This window comes from Neomonachus schauinslandi, chromosome 1 (assembly GCF_002201575.2).
Source record: "Neomonachus schauinslandi chromosome 1, ASM220157v2, whole genome shotgun sequence".
In the NCBI taxonomy this organism is placed as follows: domain Eukaryota; kingdom Metazoa; phylum Chordata; class Mammalia; order Carnivora; family Phocidae; genus Neomonachus; species Neomonachus schauinslandi.
The window spans coordinates 157,984,943-158,004,950 of NC_058403.1; the positions used below are offsets into that span (position 1 = coordinate 157,984,943).

Genomic DNA, 20,008 nt, shown 5'->3' on the forward strand with positions numbered 1-20,008 from the left:
CCTGGGTGGCTGAGCGTCCAACTCTTGATTTCGGCTCAGGTCATTATCCTGGGGTTGTGGGATCGAGACCGATTGTGGGCTCCGTACTCAGCAAGGAATCTGCTTCTCTCTCTCTCCCTTACCCCCTCCTTGCTTGCCCGTGCTTTCTCTCTCTCTCATTTATAAAATAAATAAACCTTGTTTAAAAAAAAAAAAAAAGACTTTAAGTCAACTGTGTTAAATATACTCAATGAGCTAAAGGAAATCATGGACAAGGAAATAAAGGCAATTGAGAATACAATGTCTGCACAAAATGAGACCATCAAGAAAGAAATTATAAAAAGGGAACAAATTCTGGAGCAGAAAAAAGTACAGTAACTGAAATGAAAATTTTTTTTAAGATTTATTTATTTATTTTAGAGAGGGAGAGAGAATCTCATGCAGACTCCCTGCTGAGCAGGGAGCCCAACGCAGGGCTCCATCTCACAACCCTGAGATCATGACCTGAGCCAAAATCAAGAGTCAGACACACAACCGACTGAGCCACCCAGGCACCCCTGAAATGAAATTTATTAGAAGGGTTTAGCAGCAGATGTGAGCAGACAGAAGAAAAGATCAGCAAGCTGAAGGTAAGACCATCAAAATTATTCAGCCTGAGGAACAGAAAGAGAAAATTATGAAAAATGAACACAGCCTGAGGGATCTGCAGGACATCATCAAGCATGCCAAATACACTTCATAGGAGCTCCAGGAGGAGAATATATAGAGAGGAACAAAACGTTTGTGAAAATCTAATCTCCAGAAACTTCCAGAATTTAATGAATTTACACATCTAAGAAGCTTAATGATCTCCAAGGAGGATAAACTCAAGAAATCTGTGCCAAGACACATTACAGTCAAGTTGTAACTTGAATTTGCAAAGCAACAAGAACTTGAAAGCAAGAGAATCAACTTGTCATATATAAGGGATACTAAATAAGATTTTAACAGTTGATTTCTCATCAGAAATCATGGATGCCAGGGGCACCTAGGTGGCTCAGTCATGTAGTGTCTGCCTTTGGTTCAGGTCATGATCCTGGGGTCCTGGGATCGAGGCCCATGTCGGGCTCCCTGTTCAGTGGGGAGTCTGCTTCTCCCTCTCCCTCTACCCCTCCACCCCACTCAGGCTGTTTCTCTCTTTCTCAAATAAATAAAATCTTTTTTAAAAAAGAAAGAAATCATGGGTGCCAGAAGACAGTAAAGATGATGTTTTTTAAAGTCCTGAAAGGGGGGAAAAAACCTTACCAATTAAGACTTCTATATCTGGCAGAACTATCCTTCAAGAATGAAGGAGAAATTAAGGTATTTCCAGATGAACAAAAGTTGAGGGTATTCATTACTGGTACTCCTGCACCACGGGAAATGCTAAAGGGAGTTCTTCAGTCTGAAGTGAAAAGACAGTAGATACTAACTCAAAGCCGTAAGAAGAATACTGGTGTAGGTAACTATAAAAGCCAGTATTCTCTTTTGTTTTGTCCTTTTTTAAAAATATATGATTTAAAAGACAGAAACACGTGGGCCCCTTGGTGGCTCAGTCGGTTAAGTGTCTCCCTACTGGCTCAGGTCATGATCTCAGAGTCCTGGGATGGAGCCCTGCACCGGGCTCCCTGCTCAGTGAGGAATCTGCTTCTTCCTCTACCTCTGCCCCTCCCCACCACTTGTGCTTTCTCTCTCTCTCTCTCTCTCTCTCTCTCAAATAAATAAGTAAAATCTTTTTTGAATAAATGACAGAAACATGAAAGTTATAAGTTGTCATAACAGGCACACATGTATATAGATGTAATCTATGATAATAACAATGTAAAGGAGAAAGGACAGAATAGAACAGAGTGTAAACTGTTGAAACTAAATTGATATTATTTAAATTAGGTTATTATAAATTTAAGATGTTAATTGTAATCCCCAAGGTAACCACTAAGAAAATAATTAATATACAGAAGAGGAAAGAAGAGAGAACCAAAATGATACAGAAAAATTACATTAGGGGCGCCTGGGTGGCTCCAGACAGTTAAGCGTCTGCCATCAGCTCAGGTCATGATCTCAGGGTCCTGAGATCGAGGCCCATGTCCAGCTCCTTGCTTAGCAGGGAGTCTCCTTCTCCCTCTCCCTCTGCTCCTCTCCCCGCTTGCGCGCTTTCTCTCAGATAAAATCTTTTTTTAAAATTATATTAAAAATTCAACTAAATACAAAAAATATCAGTAAATGAAGAACTGAACAATGGAAAAATAGATATACAGAAAACGAATGGTACATGGTGGAAGTAAATCTTTCTTTATCAATAATAACCAAGTCCTCTTCCCCAAGTATCTTGCAGACACAGCATGTACTTCTTACGTTGCTCCCATCTGCAGCTGTTTGTGCCTAGTCTCTAGCTGACCTGTACTGTGTTGTCAGGCTTGCTGGAGCTCAGCATCTTCTTTCTCTTCATTTAAAATTCAGGAAGTACAGCTCGACCTCCCCCATGGTCTTTGATTTGATTTCTGCCTTGGCCATTCACCATGAGAGATTAAATTGGCCTCTATTTTGTTTGCCTTAGAGGCAATGTCTTAGAGGGCGCCTGGGTGGCTCAGTTGGTTAGGCGACTGCCTTCAGCTCAGGTCATGATCCTGGAGTCCCGGGATCGAGTCCTGCATCGGGCTCGGAGTCTACTTCTCCCTCTGACCCTCCCCCTCTCATGTGCTTTCTCTCTCTCATTCTCTCTCTCTCAAATAAATAAATAAAATCTTTAAAAAAAAAAAAAAGTGTCTTAGAATAAAGTTGAGGAACCTGCCAGCTGTTGCTGTTGGCCCTGGCTGTGACCTGAAGGAGAGGTTTGGGTTGTACCATCAGGCTGCGTGGTTTGCAGAGGGTTTCCTTTTAAGGACAAACGTTGAGGACAGTTGGTTCCCTCTGGTGCTGTGCTACTGCTGCTGGTGCTGGGGGTGGAGGAGGCCCCAGGGCCACTGCTAGGGGGCTGAGCTGGGGATGGTGGTCCTTGACTCCAGACGGGGTGTGGGGGACTGGCAGGCACTGTGGCCTTCTACTGTGAGTTCTGGTGCTCCTAGGTGGAAATAGCAGGCTTGCTGCAGGTATTTTTTACTGCCTTGTCAAGACACCTGATGAACCTTCTAGGTTGGGGAAAGAATGCAACTGTTAGGGTTAGCAGAAGGGGAGGAGGGGCTTATTATGATGGGGGTGGCCCTTCACCTTGGGTTTCTTGAGCTTGGGATCACTTAGGTGGCCATCACACTCTCGTACCTCCATGCTGTTCATGAGTCCTGGATCTGGTCCCACCCATAGCCCATGTTCATCATTACTTTTGTCACCCCGGGGGTCCTTGTTGTCATGAGGCACTCTGTAAGATGTGAGTTTCTCTTCCTGACCCATATTTATCCTTGGATCCCTCATAATATTTTCTTTCTTTCTTTTTTTTTTTTTTTTAAAGATTTTATTTATTTATTCATGAGAGACAGAGAGAGAGAGGCAGAGGGAGAAGCAGGCTCCCAAGGAGCAGGGATCCCGATGCGGGACTCGATCCCAGGACGCTGGGATCATGACCTGAGCCGAAGGCAGACGCTTAACCATCTGAGCCACCCAGGCGCCCCCCTCATAATATTTTCTAATGTTCCTCTATCACTGCAGTTGAGGGTCATCAGTTTTCTCAAGATTTTCACATTCAAGAGATAAAGAACATTGGAATGTGGTATTGCCCCCTTAGGATCTGCTTCTGTAGCTCCCTGAAGTCCTCTCCCACAAAAGGCAGGGACACCAGTGACCATAGTGACAGAATGATTACCATGCTTCACACATCCACCATAGTGGATCATTGTATTTGGGGGGTGGGGGCAGAGGGAGAGAGAAAGAGAATCTTAAGCAGGCTCTATGCTGGGCGATGTGGGGCTCGATCTTAAAACCCTGAGATCATGACCTGAGCTGAAATCAAGAGTTGGACACTTAACCAACTGAGCCCCGCAAGTGACCTTGGATCATTGTACTTTTGGCACAGGAAGGGTTCTGGGGTAGTATAAGGGAGGCCGTTACAGTAGGTGTTCTGCTTATGGCCAGTGGGGAACTCATTGCTGAGGCCAAAGTTTGCAGTTTTTACATTCAGCTGAGTGTCACAAAGAAGGTTCTCTGGCTTCAGGTCCCTGTGGATGATACCATTCTGGTGGCACTACTGCACAGTGGATACTAGCTGCTGGAATTTGCCTCTGGCCTCTTTCTCTGTCATGTGGCCATGGTCCATTGTAAATAAACATGTCTCCTCCACTAACGTACTCTAAGACAAGGAATAGTGCTTCCTCAGTGTCAGTCACCTCAACTTTACAGTATTGGTGTGATTCAAGGCCTTTGTGCTGTGTGCGTCTTAGAAAAGTCCCTGGAAACTGGAGGAGCTCTGCTGACTGTTCTTAGTGACCTTCACAGCCTCTGTCCCAGTCAAGATGTGCTGGGCTAACCTCACCACTGGCAGTTACCCTGGCCAGTGGTCTCAAGGAGCTCGTAATTGTAGATAGGGGTGATTTGTTAGCAGAGATGGCTGCAAGGCCGTGCTGCATGGTGATCTGCTAACTGTACTAACTGGCGATACTAATTGTGCTAACAACACTAATGATATAAAATAATAATTACGCTTACTAACTATGCTAATAAAAGAATAAAAATGAGAAAAGACAATGAAGAAAAATAAGGTAGAACAAAGAAAAATAAGAAAAAGAAAGAAGATGGAAAGAAAAAAAGGAGTAAACCTGTCCAGTTACTAAAGTCCATCAGGTCACCAGAAATCAGCTTTCTGAGCTATAAAGACCAAAAACCTAGGCCTAGACAGGGGCCCAAATGGGTCTTTGTAATTCCATCACAGTGGTGCAGGGCAAGAAATGGGCTGATAATGGCTGGGGATAATCTACAATGGTTTTCTTGCTTTTTTTTTTTTTTTTTTTAAGATTTATTTATTTATTTGAGAGAGAGGGTGGGGAGAGAGGGAGAAAAGAGAATTTGAAGCAGACTCCCTGCTGAGCAGGGAGCCCAATGCAGGGCTCAGTCTCACAACCCTGAGATCATGACCTGAGCTGAAATTAAGAGTCAGATGCTTAACTGACTGAGCCACCCAGTCAGGTTTTTTTTTTTTTCCTTAAAAGATTCCAAAGAGCTTTTTGTTTAGGTGGATCATTATTAGAGAGTAATATTTACTTTATTGAAAATTAAAATGTGTAGTGCTTCAGTGGGCTTTTTCTTTTCTAGTTTGGAAATCTGTAATAATTTCTGGCTTTAAAGACCTCAGTGTTTACACTTAAAATATCATTTCATTTTGCTTAAACTCTGGTCTCAAAATGATGATACAACTCTGTTAGCATCACAGTACTATAGGAAAGGGTTTTGTTGCATACAACACAATAAGGTACCTTATTAATATCTGTAAAACTGAGGGGTAATGACAAAGAAAATAGCTATAGAATACACACAGAAGGAAATGAGAAGGGAGTTAAAATGTTTTACTGCAAAAAAAATCAGCTGAACACAGAAGATGTGCAGAACAATCAAAAAGCTATTAAGGCCTATAGAACACAAACACCAAAGTGACAGAAATAAGTCCTTCCTTATCAGTACTTTCTTTAAATATAAACGCATTAAACTCCAAAAAGATTGGCAGATTGGATAGAAAAACCTGATCCAACTGTTTATTTACAAGAGACTCGGTTTAGATCCAAAGACACAAAAAATTTGAATATGAAAGAGTGGGAAAAGATAATTCACATAAATAGTAACCAAAAGAGAGCTGGGGTGGCTGTACTGAAATGAGTCAAGATAAATTTTTTTTTAAGATTTTATTTCTTTATTTGTCAGAAAGAGAGCACAAGCAGGGGGAGCAGAAGGAGAGGGAGAAGCAGACTCCCCGCTGAGCAGGGAGCCTGATGTGGGCCTGGATCCCAGGATCCCAAGATCATGACCTGAGCCGAAGGCAGACAGATGCTTAACCGACTGAGCTCACCCAGGTGCCCCTCAAGATAGATTTTTTTTTTTAAGATTTTATTTATTCATTTGAGACACAGAGATAGAGAGAGAGAGAGAAAGCATGAGCAGGGAGAGAGGCAGAGGGAGAAGCAGGCTCCTCGCTGAGCCAGGAGCCCGATGTGGGGCTCGATCCCAGGACCCTGGGATCGTGACCTGAGCCCAAGGCAGACGCTTAACCATCTGAGCCACCCAGGCGCCCCGAGATAGATTTTAAATAAAAAAAATTTACAAGAGACAAAGAAGAACATATGTTAATAAAAGGTTCAGTACAGCAAGAAGATAAAATAATGGTAAACATTTATTACATCTGATGACAGGTCATCAAATTATATGACGCAGCCCTTCCCTTTTGTGGCCATCACTGAAGCGCCAGTGGCCAAAATGAAGTTCAGTCCCTTTGTGACTTCTGACCGGAGCAAGAACCATAAGCAGCATTTCAGTGCGCCTTCCCAAAAAATTTGCAAGAAGAGCATGTCTTCCCCTCTTTCCAAAGAGCTGGGACAGAAGTAAAACGTTCATTCCATGCCCATCCGAAAGGTTGATGAATTGCAGGTTGTGCGAGGACACTACAAAGGTCAGCAAATTGGCAAAGTAGCCCAGGTTTACAGGAAGAAGTATGTTATCTACATTGAATGAGTAGCGAGAGAAGGCGAGAGAAGGCGAATGGCACAGCTGTCCATGTGGACATTCACTTTAGCAAGGTGGTTATCACTAGACTAAAACTGGACAAAGACTGCCAAAAGATCCTTGAACATGAAGCCAAATCTTGCCAAGTAGGAAAAGAAAAGGGCATATATAAGGAAGAAAGAATTGAGAAGATGCAGGAGTAATCTTATATGCAACTTTAAATACAAACTGTTAAGGGGCGCCTGGGTGGCTGAGTCGATTAAGCGTCTGACTCTGGCTCGGGTCATGATTCCAGGGTCCTGGGAGCCTGCTTCTCCCTCTCTCTCTACCGCTCCCCCTGCTTATGCTCTCTCTCTGTCTGTCAAGTAAATAAAATCTTTTTTAAAAAACAAAAACTGGAAAAAAAAATAAAATAAAATAAAAAATAAAAAAACAAAAACTGTTAAAATGAAAAAAAATTATATGAAGCAAAAATTGACAAAACTGAAGGGAGAAATAGGTAATTTCACAATGATATTCAAGAGTGGGTAGAACCAGAGAACAGAGAAGTGAGGAAATAGAGAACTTGAACAACAGTAACCCAACCAGATCTAACAGACACAGGACACCACCCAACAACAGTGCATGCATTCTTCTCAAGTGTACATGGGACCTTCTCTAGGACACACCTGGTGTTAGGCCACAATTTAAGGCTTGGTGGCAAGATAGATATCATACAAATTTCTCTTCTGACCACAATGAGATGAAGTTAGAAATCAGTAACAGGAGGAAAACTGGAAAATTCACAAATCTGTGGGTGTTAAACAACACACTCTTAAAGAACCAGTGGGCCAAAAATGAAATCACAAGGGAAATTTTTAAATACTTAAGAGATGAATAAAATGAAAACACAATATACTAAAACTTATGCGACACAGCAAAGCACTGCTAAGGGGGAAATTCATGGTGATAAATGCTAACATTAAAAAAAGAAAGGAAACCTCTCTTTCAAGATTTTATTTATGTATTTGAGAAGGAACACACACAAGCGCGGGGGTGGGGGCCGGTGGTCCGCAGAGGGGGAGGAGTGGGAGAGAATCTCAAGCAGACCCTGGACTGAGCACAGAGCCCCATTCAGGGCTCAGTCTCACAACCCTGAGAATTACGAGCTGAGCCGAAACCAAGAGTCACATGCTTAACCAGCTGAGCCACCTAGGTGCCCTAAGAAGAAACATCTCTAATCAGCAACCTAACTTTACTTCCTGTGGAATTAGAAAAAGAACAAACCCAAAGCTAGTAGAAGGAAAGGAAATAATAAAGATTAGAGCAGACAGATTTCCGGCTGGATTGACTAAGAAAAAAAAAAAAACCCTCCTATTTCTAAAATCAGAAATTAACTTTGTGGGGATGTTACTACCAATTCTACAGGGAAAAAAAAAAAGATTATAAGAGAGTCCTATGAACACTTGTATACCAGCAGATTTAATAACCTGGATGAAATTAATAAGTTCCTGGAAACACAAACTACCAAAACCGACCCAATAAAAATCATACTTGTTGTCAAGTAAGGAGATCAAATCAGTTACCCAAAACCTACCAACAAAGAAAAGCCCTGGACCTGATGTCTTCACTGGTGAATGCTAACATTTAAAGAACTAACACCGATCCTCACATTCTTCTCAGAAATCGGAGGGAGGAACACTTACTAAATCATTCTGTGAGCCAACATTGCTCTGATACCAGGACCAGGCACATGCTACAAAAAAAAGTTAAACTACAGGTCAGTAGCCCTTACAAATAATGATTCAAAGATCTTGAGTAAAATACCAGCAAACCAAATATTAAGCAGCCTATTAAAAGAATTTATACACCATGAGCAAGTGGGATTTGTTCCTGGAATGCTAGGATGATTGCACATTGAAAAAGTGATCAATACAGTACACCACATTAACAAAGTGAAAGGAACAGGAAAAACACATGATCATCTCAATTGATGCAGGAAAAGCCTTTGACAAAATTCAGCCTTTCGTGACTGAAAACACTAGGAATAGAAGATTATCACTTCAATATAATAAAAGCCATATATGAAAAGCACCCAGTGAACATTATAGTCAGTGGTAAAAGACTGATAGCTCTTTCCTCTGATTTAGTTCAGGGACAAGGCAAGGATGCCCACTGCCACCACTTCTATTCATAACAGTACTAGAAGTTCTAACCAGAGCAGTTTGTCAAGAAAAGGAAATAAAAGCCATCCAAGTGGGAAAGGATGGAGTAAAATTATCTCTGTTGCAGATTACATGATCTTATATATGTAGAATATCTGAAGATTTCATACTAAAAAATAAAAATAAAAACCTGTTAGAGCTAATAAACTAATTCAGCAAAGTTGCAGGATAGAAAATGACACAAAAACGAGTTGCATTTCTTTTTTTTTTTTTTTCAGTTGCATTTCTGTATACTAACAATGAACTATCCAAAGAGGAAACCACTTACAATAGCATCAAAAAAAGTAAAATTAGCTTGGTAGGAAAGACGGATACCATCTGATTTCATTCATATATGGCATCTAGGAAATAAAACAAATGAGCAAAGGCAAAAAAGAGAGAGACAAACCAAGAAACAGACTGTTAACTATAGACAACACACTGATGGTTACCAGAGGGGAGGTGGGTGGGGGGATGGGTGAAATTGGTGATGGGGATTAAGGGGTGCACTTGTGATAAGCACTGGGTGATGTATAGAAGTGATGATCACTGTATTGTACACCTGAAACTAATATAACACTGCATGTTAACTGTACTGGAATTAAAAATTTTTTAAAACTGAATTTTAAAAATTAACTTGGTGGGTGAAAGACCTATAAACTGAAAACTAAAACTGCTGGAAAAAATTAAACAAGATATAAAAAGATAGACATGTCATGTTTTGGGGTTAGAAAACTTAATTTTATTAGGATGACAATACTCCCAAAACCTTCTACAGATTCAGTTCAATCTATATTAAAATTTCAATGACCTGTTTTTCGCAGAAATAGAAAAATGCATCCTAAAATTCATATAGAAAATCATGGGACCCTGAATAGTGAAAACAGTCTTGAAAGCTCAAAACAAAGTTGAAGTCTTCCCACTTCATGACTTCAAAACTTTCTGCAAAGCTGTAATAAAACATTGTGGTACTAGCATAAGGATACATGTGTAGATCAATGGAATATAGAGCCCAGAAATTGACTTTCACATACAGGATCAGTTGAACTTCCACAAAGGTGCGAAAAGTCCCATTTAGTGGTAAAAGGACAGTGTCTTCAACAAATGGTAATGGTACTGGGGAAACATCTACCTGCAAAAGAATGAGCTTACCTATCACCATGTACTAAAATTAGATCAAAACCAAAGACTTAAATCTAAGAGTTAAAACTATAAAATTCTTAGAAGAAAACATAGGAGAAAAAATTATGACATTGGATTTGACAGTGATTTTGTGGCTATGACACTGAAAGCACAGGCAACAACAGGAAAAACAGGTAAATTGGACTTTATCAAAATTAAAAACTGTGCTTCAAAGGACACTATCGAGAGTAAAAAGACAATCCTCAGAATGAGAGAAAATACCTGTAAATCATATATCTGATAAGAAATTAATATTCAGAATATTTAAGAACTCCTACAACTCAGTAACATAAAACACGATTCAAAAGGGGCACAAGACCTGGATAGACATTTCTTCAAAGAAGATACGCAAATGGCTAATTCACACCACAAAAATGCATATCACTAGTCATTAGGGAAATACAAATTAAACCTACAATGAGATACCACTTCATACTGGCTATGATGGCATTTAGTTTTTTTTTTTAATTAACATATAATGTATTATTTGTTTCAGGGGTACAGGTCTGTGATTCATCAGTCTTACACAATTCACAGCACTCACCACAACACATACCCTCCCCAGTGTCCATCACCCAGCCACCCCATCCCTCCTGCCCTGCTCCACTCCAGCAACCCTCAGTTTGTTTCCTGAGATTGAGAGTCTCCTATCGTTTGTCTCCCTCTCTCGTTTCTTCTTGTTTCATTTTTCCTCTCTTCCCCTATGATCCTCTGCTTTGTTTCTCAAATTCCACATATCAGTGAGATCATATGATAATTGTCTTTCTCTGATTATCTCATTTCACTTAGCATAATACCCTCTAGTTCCATCCAGGTCGTTGCAAATGGCAAGATTTCAGATTTTTGATGGCTGCATAATATTCCATTGTACGTATGTATGTATATGTGTGTGTGTGTGTATATATATATATATATATATATACACCACATCTTCTTTATCCATTCATCTGTAGATGGACATCTGGGCTCTTTCCATAGTTTGGCTATTGTGGACATTGCTGCTATAAACGTTGGGGTGCATGTGCCCCTTTGGATCACTACATTTGTATCTTTGGGGTAAATATCCAGTAGTGCAATTGCTGGGTCGTAGGGTAGCTCTATTTTCAACTTTTTGAGGAACCTCCATACTGTTTTCCAGAGTGGCTGCACCAGCTTGCATTCCCACCAACAGTGTCGGAGGGTTCCTCTTTCTCCGCATCCTCGCCGACATCTGTCGTTTCCTGGCTTGTTAATTTTAGCCATTCTGACTGGTGTGAGCTGGTATCTCATTGTGGTTTTGATTTGTATGTCCTTGATGCCCGAGTGATGTTGAGCACTTTTTCATGTGTCTGTTGGTGATGGCTGTTATTTAAACGGGCGGGAGGGCACCTGGGTGGCTCAGTCGGTTAAGCGTCAGCATCTGTGTCTGCTTCCGGCTCAAATCATGATCCCAGGGTTCTGGGCTTGAGCCCCTCATTGGCTCGGTCTCCCTGCTCACTGGGGAGTCTGCTTCTTCCTCTGCCACTCCCCCTGCTTGTGCTTTCTCATGCTCTTTCTCTCTCTCTCTCTCAAATAAATACATAAATACATAAATACATAAATAAAACACGTGTTGGTGAGGATCTGGAGTAATTGGAACTCTTGTCTATTGCTGCTAAGAAGTTGAAACGGTGCTGGCGCTATGGAAAGCAGTTTGGTTGTTCCTTAAAAGTTTAAACAGAGTTACTGTATGTCTTGGCAAACCCACTTTTAGGTATATACCCAAAAGATTTGAGAACAGGATCTCAAAACAGATACTGATATACTGTTGTTCATAGCAGAATTATTCAAGAGAGTCAAAAAGTAGAAACAACCCACATCATCAGCAGATAAAAGAATAAATAAAATACACTTTATGTTAACTAACTTGAATTTAAATAAAATTAATAAAAAAGGTTACACAAGGTGTATTTACTTGCAATGGCGTATTATTCACCATGTAAAAGAATGAAGTTCTGATGCATGCTACAATGTAGATGAAATTGAAAACATCATGCTGAGATATGCCATACATGAGGACAAATGTTGTATGATCCCACTTCCATGAGCTATTTAAAAAAGGAAAATTTATAGACAGAAAGTAGAATAGAGATTATTAAGGGCTAGGGGAGCGGGACCTGCATAATTATTGCTTAATCTGTATGGAGTTTCTGTTTGCTGTGATGAAAAAAGTTCTGGAAATAGATGGTGATGTTGCACCACAGTGTGATGTTCTTACAAATGAGGAAATTAAGATCAGTACCTTCTCTTCATAGACTCTTCCTCTCAAATAAAGCCAGACTGCATCTTAACTGACAGATCTCTGACCTTGAAATGTGATTTCATAAATTATGTATTACCACCTCATAGTGTGCTCAGCTGTGCATGTGATGTGGTGGAAAAGCATGTGTAGTTATGGAATATGGAATGTTCATCCCTTTTCCTTTTTGTCATGGTAGTTTGTGTTTCCACCTTGAATTCGTATTTAGCAATGATGTTTCTTTTTTTTTTTTTTTTTAAGATTTTATTCATTTTTTTTGACAGAGACATAGCGAGAGCAGGAACACAAGCAGGGGGAGTGGGAGAGGGAGAAGCAGGCTTCCCGCAGAGCAGGGAGCCCGATGTGGGACTCGATCCCAGAACCCTGGGATCATGACCTGAGCCGAATGGGATCATGACCTGAGCCGAAGGCAGACGCTTAACAACTGAGCCACCCAGGCGCCCAGCAATGATGTTTCTAAAATGTTATCCGAAACAAGCTATGCATTGGTGATCCAGTTTGGCAGGCGGTCTTTATTTTGCCAAAATCTTAACTAGCACAGTTTCAGTCCTTTTAAACTTTCTCTTCAATAACTTTTGAAATAGAAGGAGAGTGTTGTGAAACTTTTGACATTTCTGTTCTTTAGCATTTCCTTTTCAGCCTGAAGAGTTGGGCCTGTGCTTGAGCATTACAGTTCCCCCTTTTTTTTTTACCTGAAACCTCAAGTGGGTGAGCTTCTGTTAGCTTTTCATATCTAGCCCTGGCCAACTGGTTAATTTTATGTGGCAGCTTGACTGGGATAGGGATGCCCAGTTATTTGGTTAAAGCATTACTCTGGATGTGTCTGTGAGGGTCTTTCTGGAAGAGATTAATATTTGAATCTGTAGACTGTGCAAAGCAGATTGCCCTCATCCAGTTGTTAGAATCCTGAATAGAACAAAAAGCTTGAAGAAGAGAGAATTCACTCTATTTGAAGGTTTTCTCGTGCCTTCAGACTCAGACTGGATCTTATACCATTGGCTCTCCTGGTTGTCAGGCCCTCAGATTGCAGATTTCAGGACTCCTTGGCCTCCATAATTGTGTGAGCTACTTACTTGTAATAAATGTCACTTATATAAACTTTATATATGTATATATATAATCCTGTATGTATTTATGTGATCTTATACATAGTTACATATGTAAATCTTATATATATGAAGTTTATTTTTTTAAAAAGATTTTATTTATTTATTTGACAGAGACACAGTGAGAGGGAACACAAGCAGGGACAGAGGGAGAGGGAGAAGCAGGCCCCCTGCTGAGCAGGGAGCCCGATGCGGGGCTCGATCCCAGGACCCTGGGATCATGACCTGAGCCGAAGGCAGACGCTTAACGACTGAGCCACCCAGGCACCCCGGTATATGAAGTTTATTTTTAACAATATATTTTAAATCTCACTTGAAGGTAATTGGCAAAATATGACCTTACATATATATGTTGCCAGCAGAGCCATTAGGTTCTCATCCTCCATCTTGGTGGTTCTGTTGGTTCTGTTTCTTTGGACAGCCCTAATAAACTTGACATTAATAATAGAGTCACTCGGGCACCTGGGTGGCTCAGTTGGTTAAGCGACTGCCTTCGGCTCAGGTCATGATCCTGGAGTCCCGGGATGGAGTCCCGCATCGGGCTCCCTGCTCGGCAGGGAGTCTGCTTCTCCCTCTGACCCTCCTCCCTCTCATGCTCTCTGTCTCTCATTCTCTCTCTCTCAAATAAATAAAATCTTTAAAAAATAAAAAATAAAAAAAAATAATAGAGGCACTCTTTTCTAAGGACAGGTCCCAGAGCATCCTTATACTGATCCTTTACATACCTCTGTTTCTCACTTTTCTTTTCCCTAAGATTTTATTTATTTATTTGACAGAGAGACCGTGAGAGAGGGAACACAAGCAGGGGGAGTGGGGAGAGGGAGAAGCAGGCTTCCCGCTGAGCAGGGAGCCCGATGCAGGACTCTGATCCTGGGACTCCAGGATCATGACCTGAGCCAAAGGCAGACGCTTAATAACGGAGCCACCCAGGCACCCCAGAATTTTTATTCTTTTTTTTTTTTTTTTTAAGATTTTATTTATTTGACAGAGAGAGAGACACAGTGAGAGAAGGAACACAAGCAGGGGAAGTGGGAGAGGGAGAAGCAGGCTTCCCGCCGAGCAGGGAGCCCGATGCGGGGCTTGATCCCAGGACCCTGGGACCATGACCTGAGCGGAAGGCAGATGCTTAACGACTGAGCCACCCAGGCTCAGATACTTTTTTTTTAAGATTTTATTTATTTGTCAGAGAAAGAACGCACAAGCAGGGAGAGTGGAAGGCAGAGGGAGAAGGAGACTCCCCACTGAGCAGGGAGCCCAGTGTGGGGTCGATCCCAGGACCCTGGGATCATGACCTGAGCTGAAGGCAGACACTTAACCGACTGAGCCACCCAGGCATCCCATGTTTCTCAGATACTTGTTACAATTCAGAGAACTGGTGTCTGGTTTGTGAACAAGGCTTTTGATGGTTAAGCCTTTGAGTAAAAGTGAGGAAGTTCATCCACCAACCATAACAGAAGTGAGATGTAGAAATGAAAGGATGGGTCGCTTTTGGGTGAGTGAGAGCTACAGGAAAACAGTCTCTAGGTTAACGGATTCAAAAACATTTTAGACTAATGGTAATTGAAATCTTTTTAAATCTAATCCTCTTTGTGGGGGGGCAGGGGAGCAAGGCAAAATCATGTCATTCCCTATGTCAGTCCCATATTGACTTCAGGTAACTTGTGTATCTGTGTAAAGTGTTTTATTGTTTACAAAGCCGCTTTACCTATATTTGCACATGGAATCCTTCCTACAACCCTAAGAGGTGGACAGGAAGGCTCTCTTACAAGTGAGGAAGAAAATTGAGTTGTAGATGTGAGAATTTGTTTATAAAGCTAAGGAGGTTAAAAGGGTAAATTTTATGTTATGCATATTTTACCACAGTAAATCATAATATAAGTTATAATACAGTAAGAATGCTTTCTATAACTTCATACTAGAAAATTTGAAAACCTCTTGGGGTGAGGTTACTTCTGGCAATATTGAGCTAAAAAGGACGGGTCAGTTTGTTCTAGGCTACAGGTAGGTGGTGTTGTGTGAAGATTAAAGATGAAAAAGGGTAAGGGTGAAGGATAAGGGAAGGGGAGAAAATGGAAACTTAAGGGTTTTGCTCACCCTTCCCCAAGAATTAGAATGTTTACCAGTATTTATTCCCTTTCAGGCCCTTCTTCCCCAACATAATAAACTAAACAAACCATGTTATGTATTCTTTATTACAAACCTCTCCCCCCACTTCTTAACTTTCTGAAGTGTTATTACAGCTGCAACCATCTAAAACAAACAAACAAACAAAAACAGGTGGGAATAATATAATGTGAAGGATTACTTAAATCTGAATTAGTAGTCAGGGCCTTCTTGCCTGGAGAGGGGGACTGACAACTGGTTAAGCACACCTTGGCTTGATTTGAGGCATTTCTGCATGTTGATGTTCCCTGGCAGGTCTAACAGCCCCTGTGAAGTTGGGGGATCCTGGGGATTACTCTTTAACCAGATTGTGATCTGATCAGAGATCATGCTCTGACAGCACTGCTTCAGGAAGCTACCCTTCCTCTAATGTGGAGTAGCTGTCTCTTTTTAAAATACACAAACACACACACTCCTACCTTATTTCAGCAGTTGACCCTTGAACAATGCAGGGCTTAAGGGTACCAACCCCACATGTGGGTCAAATTCTAGTGTAACTTCTGACTCTCCAGAAACTTAAGTAGTAATAGACTACTGTTGACCAGAAGCCTCACCGATAAACAGTCGATTAACACTTGTATGTTATATATATTATATACAGTGTTTTTACAATAAAGTAAGCTAGGGAAAAGAAAATACATTTACAGTACCGTACTGTAAAAAGTCCACATGTAAGTGGACCCACACAGTTCAGACCTGTGTTGTTCAGAGTCAGCTGTATTTGGTTGAACTAATACAAAGTAAATTAGAGGGGTGCCTGGGTGGCTCAGTCGGTTAAGCATCTGCCTTCCGCCCTCATTGGGCTCCTTGCTTAGCGGGGAGTCTGCCTCTCCATCTACCCCTCACCCCTGCTCATGCGCGCATGTGCGCTCTCTGTCTCTCTCTCAAATAAATAAAATCTTTAAAACAAAGAAACAAAATAAATTAGATATTATCATGACACTTCACCCCTAAATGCTCAAGTCTTTTCATCTAGAATGTGGTCCCTTCCCCCTCCCTCCTTTTATGTCATTACCTTTAACTTTGAAAAGATCAAGCCAGTTGTCTTAACAGAATGTTCCACATTCTAGGTTTGGCTGGTTGTATCATTTGATATTTAATGTGTTCCTCTAGCCCTGATCTAACTAACTTCCAGTTAGATCTAAAAGCTCGGGTAAATTTAGGTTATATGTTTTTGATGAGAATATTTCATAATGTCTGATTGTCCCACTATTAGTGAAGATAAGTTTAATCACTATATTAAGATGGTTACAGCTATATACAGCTCTTCCTTCCCAACCTCTGTGATTAGGAAGTGATCTGTGAGGTGCTGTTTTGGTGACATGTCGATCTTTAGTTCCCCAAACCCACCTTTCACCTATGGCATTAGCAATCATTGATGATCTTGACCTGAACCTTTCATTTTCATTAAGGTTTGCAAAATGATTTTTTTCTATTTCAGTCATTCCTTCTGTATTCCTTTTTTTTAAGTCTCCATGCCCAACATGGGGCTCAAACTCATGACCCTGAGCCGAAATCAGGAGTCACTCAACTGACTGAGCCACCCAGGGGCCCCTCAAAACTTACTTGTTAAACAGCTGGTTCAGGTTCTGTCCTCCAGAGTAATGCAGTTTGGCAAATATTTATTTATTCTTTACTGAGGCTGCTGTTTTTGAGTGTCTGTATTCAGTGGAGCACATCACTGTTAATATTAATTTTTTGCTTGTGTAGGTAGAGAGGCCAACTGAAGACAGAGATTTGTTCAGTTTAGGAGGCGTTATTTAATTGTGTTTTTCGAGTCGGGTTAGGGAGGGTAGGTGGGAGAAGGGGCAAGAAGGCCATTCCAGTTAAGAACAGTGTCACCAGCAGATTCAGAAGTAGAAAAGTCTAGGGCACTGGAAAGGGACTGAGTTTGGCAAAGTGAGAAAGTTGTGGCTAAGAGAGCTGTTTCTTTCCGGGGATGGGAACAGTGTGTGCAGTCCAGGCTGTCTCTGCCCTACTCATCACTCACATGGACTGGCTGGGAAGAATTACCAGAAGGATACTGGAGAGAATCAGGGAATTCGTTTCCAGCCCAGCGTAATGGGAGGGGGAAGGTTGTCATCTCTGCGGAACACCGCATGGGTTCTCATCTCTCCCTTTTTGATTTCTTTAGGTTCCCTAAGTGTCCAAATGATTCTGCTTTCTCAGAGCTTGTTCTCTCTTCATCACCAAATGTTGGTACACAGTTAGGTGGTTTCCTCTTTTTTGGCTGTTACAAATAATGATGCTATGAACATTTGTGTGCAGGTTTTTGTGTGGATGTATGTTTCATTTCATTTCTCTTGGGTTCGTCTCTAGGAATGGAATTGCTGGGTCATAGGCTGACTCTGTGTTTAACTTTCTGAGGGACTGCCAGACTTTTGCAGAGCGGCTGCACCTGTTCACCTTTGCCCCAGCAGTGTGTGGGGTTCCAGTTTCTCCACATGCTCATCAGCACTTGTTACTGTCTGTCCTTTTGATTATAGTCATCCTAGTGGGTATGAAGTGGGTTCTTTTCTTCCGACTTTCACCTGGGTTTTACTTGCCTAACACCATCTGTTGCTGCAGTTTTTGTGCCTAGTGCTTGGCACTGCTTGACCATGCTGCATGTTGGCATTCAGATTCCATTGAGAATCTGAATGGTTCAGCCCCTACGATGGATTGACTTTCTCTTCAGTCAGTTGTTTACCTCTAGTCTAATCAGGAGTTGCTGGGTTTGGGTCATAGTACAACAGAGATGCTCTTTATAGGAGCTGGGGCTAGGGAAGTATGGAGAGGCAGGTTGCAATAGAAGGAGAAGTTGGATGTGGTAAGCAAATAGGGAGCTAGGGCCAAGCCTGGGAGGCCTGGAAGAGTTAGCCCAAGGAACTATGACTGTGGTAGCTAACACTATGTATTTATAGCAAAGCAGGCTAAATACAGCAGGGCAACTCTGAAGCTGAGGAAATACAAGAGGCAGGACGTAATGAGGATTCAAACTGGGGTTATACAAATGAAAAAAAGAGGTTTGGGGAAGATTAGTTATGGGTAGGACTAGAGCACATGTAATAGTAAGGTAGAGGAACATAGGAAATAGTTTTGAGTCTGAGAACAGGAGACAATGTTCCCCTTGGACAGATTTGGGTGGGTGGAAGGTTTCTGTATGTAATGTGACTCTAGGTGCTAACAGAACGACAGACGTGTATACACACAGCAGAAAATTAAGAAAAGCCTAAACCGGAACCCAGATTTGACATCCTGAATGAAGTGGGAAGTGAAGTGTCGCAAGGTCACTGCTTCTTCCATGTCATCCCCTCAAATATCTGCAGATAGCCCCTGATTATCTTCTCTTTTTTATAGAACAGCTTAATTGAGGTATAATTGCCATATAGTAAACTGTATGTATTTACACTGTACGTGTTGAGTTTTGATGTGTGCATGTGTCTGAAGCTGCACCACAATCAAGATGCTGAACAAATCCATTACCCCAGAAGTCTCCTAATGCTCCTTTATAAATCCTCCCTCCTGCCTGCCTCCCCTTCCTTACCTATCCCTAGGCAACCACTGACTTGCTTTCTAGTTTGCATTTTCTGGTATTTCATTTAAGTGGAATCCGTGTATGTACTTTATGTATATGTACATACTGTGGAGGTACTTTTGGGGGAGAAGTGTCTGACTTCTTTCGCTCAACAGCATTATTCTGAGATTCTTCCATGTTAAATATATCAATAGTTCATTCCTTTTTATAGCTGAATGGTATTCCATTATATAGGTGGGTGACAATTCTCCATTCACCAATTGTGATGGACATTTGCTTCCAGTTTTTGGCTATCACAGATAAACCTGTTATGAACATTTATGTACAAGTCTTTGTCTAAACATATGCTTTCATTTCTCTTGGGTAGATACTTAGGGGAATCGTTAAGTCATCCTTTCAAGGTTCGTTTTAGTTTTTTTATATTTTTATTTTTATTTTTTTAAGATTTGATTTATTTGTTGGAGAGAGGGATAGAGCGAGAGCACAAGCAGGGGGAGCGGCAGGCGGGGAGAAGCAGACTCCCCGCCCAGCAAGGAGCCCGATGTGGGACTCAATCCCAGGATCCTGGGATCATGACCTGAGCCAAAGGCAGATGTTTAACCGACTGAGCCACGCAGGCATCCCATGTTTTTAGTGCTTTTTAGTATATTCACCAGATTGTGCAACCAACACAACTGTTTCATTCCAGGACATATTTTCATCACCCCAAAATGTATGTTTAATTTTTAAAATGGTTTTTCTGTCTTACGTTCCCACCAGCAATACTGCTCCACATCCTCCAGTTGTTCCATATCCTTACCAACACCTGGTGTGGTCATTAAAATTTTTTTTAGCCATTCAAGCAGGTTGGTATTTTTATGTCATGGTTTTTGCATTTCCATAATGAGTAATAATGTTGCTCATCTTTTCACATGCTTATTCATCTTCCAGTGAAGTATCTGGTTAA

At 41.2% G+C, this 20,008-nt stretch overlaps 1 protein-coding gene and 1 pseudogene across 2 annotated transcripts in view; both read left to right on the top strand.

Annotated features, from left to right (window-relative positions):
• RAB7A (RAB7A, member RAS oncogene family) overlaps positions 1 to 20,008 on the top strand; it is a 72,748-nt gene that overhangs the window by 16,588 nt on the left and 36,152 nt on the right. The window lies entirely within an intron of this gene.
• Positions 6,221 to 6,938, top strand: LOC110584997 (annotated as a pseudogene).